We start from the raw sequence: 3,334 nt of genomic DNA on the forward strand, positions 1-3,334 counted from the left end.
TGGCAATTAAAAAGAATGCAATCTTGCCGCTTGCAACTATGTGGATGGAACTAGAGGGTCTGACTTCAGCTCAGGTCAAAATGCTAAGCGAAATTAGAGAAAGGCAGATATCATATGACTTCACTCATATGAGGACTTTAAGATACAAAACAGATGAACATAAGGGAAGGGAAACAAAAATAATACAAAGACAGGGAGGGGGACAAAACAAAAAAGACTCATAAATATGGAGAACAAACTGAGGGTTACAGGAGGGGTTGTGGGAGGGGGGATGGGCTAAATGGGTAAGGGGCATTAAGCAATCTACTCCTGAAATCATTGTTGCACTATATGCTAACTAATTTGGATGTAAATTTAAAAAATAATATTAAAAAAATAAAAAAAGAGGAATAATAAAGATAAGAGCAGAAAAAATGAAATTGAAAATAGAAAACTATAAAAATCTGAACAAAATGTGGCTCTTTGAACAAATCAACCATCTTAATAAACCTCTATCAAGACTGACAAATTAAAAAGACACAAGTTACCAATATCAAGATTGAAACAGTAGATAATCACTACAGAGCCCACAGACATGAAAAGAATCATAAGAGCATAGGTCAAACAACTCTACCCATATAAATTCAACAACTTAGATAAGATGGATCAATTCCTAAAAAATAAAAACAATTATAAAAATCACTCAATACAAAATAGATAATAGGTAATTGGGTTCCTAGTGTTAAAAATCCTTACAAATAAATCTCTAGATCTAGATGGTTTCAGTGGCTAGTTCCACCAAATGTTTAGAAAAGAGTTACACCAGTTCTACATAATCTCTTCAAGAAAATAGAATCCTTTCCAAATCATTTAATGGAGCCAGTATTACCATGATATCAAAGCACACCAAACCCAAACCAAAAACCAGAACAACACACACACACACACACACACACACACACACACACACACCCTCATGAATATAGACACAAAAGTCTGCAACAAAATATTAGCAAACAAAATCTAACCATGTATATAAAAAGAATTATGCACCATGACTAAATGGGATTGATTCTGGGGATGCAAGATTGGTTCAACATTTGGAAAGTAGTCAATAGAATCCACCATATTAATAGGCTAAAGAAGAAAGTCACACAATATCATCTAATGCACAAAAAACACTTGACAAAATTCAACACTCATTCATGGGAGGAAAAAAAACAACTTCTCAAAAAGTTAGGAGTAGAGGAAAATTAGCCTAATAAAACCTACAGCTAACATCATACTTATGGTAAAAGACTGAATACTTTTCCCTTTAAAAGTAGGAACAAGGCAGGATATCTGCTCTTACCATCCTTATACATCATTGTACTAGAAATCCTAGCCAGTGTAAGAATGAAAGAAAAGGAAACAAAAGGCATCCGTACTGGAAAGGAAGAATTATAACTATCCCTTTTTCCAGTTGACATGACTATCTAGGCAGATGAATCCACAAAATTCTCAGTGAACTGAGAAATTTCCTTTCTCAAAGAAGCTACCAACAAATTAACCAACAAAACTCCTAGAATAAGAGTTCAGTGAGGCTGCAAGATACAAGATCAAGATATAAAAATAATAAAGTGGAAGGAATCATTCTAACCAATTTTAAGACAGTTTGACCCAATTTTACAGTTAACAAAAACATGGTATGGACAGGTGGATAAATACATCGATCAATGGGACAAAATAAATAACCCAGAAATAGAACTTACACAAATATGCCCAACTGATTTTTGACAAAGGTGCAAAAACAAGTCACTGGTAGAATGATAGTCTTTTCAACAAATGGTGCTGGAGCAATTGAATAACCATAGGTAAAAAATAAATTAAAAAAAAAAAAACTTCAATCTAAACCCTACATCTTATACAAAAAATAACAAAGTGGATCATAGATGTAAAAGAGGGGTGCCTGGATGGTTCAGTCGGTTATTTGTCCAACTCTGGGTTTTGGCTCAGGTAATGATCTCACAGTTTGTGAGTCTGCACTGACAGCATGGAGCCTGCTAGGGATTCCCTGTCTCCCTCTTTTTGTCCCTCTCCTGCTCAATATAAATAAACTTTAAAAAATGTAAATGAGGAGGCATCTTTGAGGTAGACACCATGAGCAAAGCTCACGCTCCCATGTTGGAAAAATTGATAGACAAGAAATTATCATTGAAATTAAATGGTGGCAAATGTCCAAGGAATATTGCTGGGGTTCGATCCCTTTACGAATCTTGTGATAGATCAGTGTGTGGAGATGAAACTAGTGGATAACAGAACAATATTGGAATGGTGGTAATTCAAAGAAATAGTATTATCATGTTAGAAGTCTTGGGACAAGTATAAACAATGGGTGTGTTTACCGGAAGAAACCAACTGCTTCCAAATGTCCCCTCTCCTAGCACCTGTTTTACTACAAAATAAAAATCAGGCTATGCATTTTCTTATTGAACTTTTTTTTTTGATAAATAAACGTTCATAATAGTAAAAAAATGTAAATGATAAAACTATAAAGTTTATCAGAGAAAACATAGAAGAAAATCATCAGGACCTAGTTCTTGGTAAAGAGTTATTAGAAATGACACTTAAAAGCATGATTGGGGTGCCTGGGTGGCTCAGTCAGTTAAGTATCCAACTTCAGCCCAGGTCATGATTTCACTGTTCATGAGTTCGAGCCCCGCGTTGGGCTCTACTGGCAGCTCAGAGCCTGGAGCTTGCTTTGGATTATGTGTCTCCCTCTTTCTGCCCCTCCCCTACTAGTGCTCTCTCTCTCTCAAAAAATTTTTTTTAAAAAGCATGATCCATAAAAGACAAAAATTGATAAACTGGGCTTCATCAAATTTAAAAACATTTGCTCTACAAAAGGCTCTGCTAAGATGAAAAAACAAACACAACTGCTATAAAAACAAAACAAAACAAAAACACCAGCAATCTTCACAGAGCTAGAACAAACAATCCTAAAATTTGTATGGAATCAGAAAAGACCCCAAATAGCTAAAGCAATCCTAAAGAAAACCAAAGCAAGAGGCATCACAATCCCAGACCTCAAGATATATTACAGAGCTGTAATCATCGAGACAGTATAGTACTGGCACAAAAACAGACACTCAGATCAATGGAACAGAATAGAGAACCCAGAAATGGACCCACAAACATATGGCCAACTAATTGTTGACAAAGCAAGAAAGAATATCCAATGGAATAAAGACAGTCTCTTCAGCAACTGGTGCTGGGAAAACTGGACAGCGACATGCAGAAAAATGAACCTGGACCACTTTCTTACACCATACACAAAAATAAACTCAAAATGGATGAAAGACCTAAATGTAAAACA

At 35.4% G+C, this 3,334-nt stretch overlaps 1 pseudogene; it reads left to right on the forward strand.

Annotated features, from left to right (window-relative positions):
• Positions 1-2,118: 2,118 nt before the first annotated feature.
• On the forward strand, positions 2,119-2,346 carry LOC125167421 (small nuclear ribonucleoprotein G-like; annotated as a pseudogene).
• Positions 2,347-3,334: the final 988 nt, after the last annotated feature.

This window comes from Prionailurus viverrinus, chromosome B3, assembly GCF_022837055.1.
Source record: "Prionailurus viverrinus isolate Anna chromosome B3, UM_Priviv_1.0, whole genome shotgun sequence".
Taxonomy (NCBI): Eukaryota; Metazoa; Chordata; class Mammalia; order Carnivora; family Felidae; genus Prionailurus; species Prionailurus viverrinus.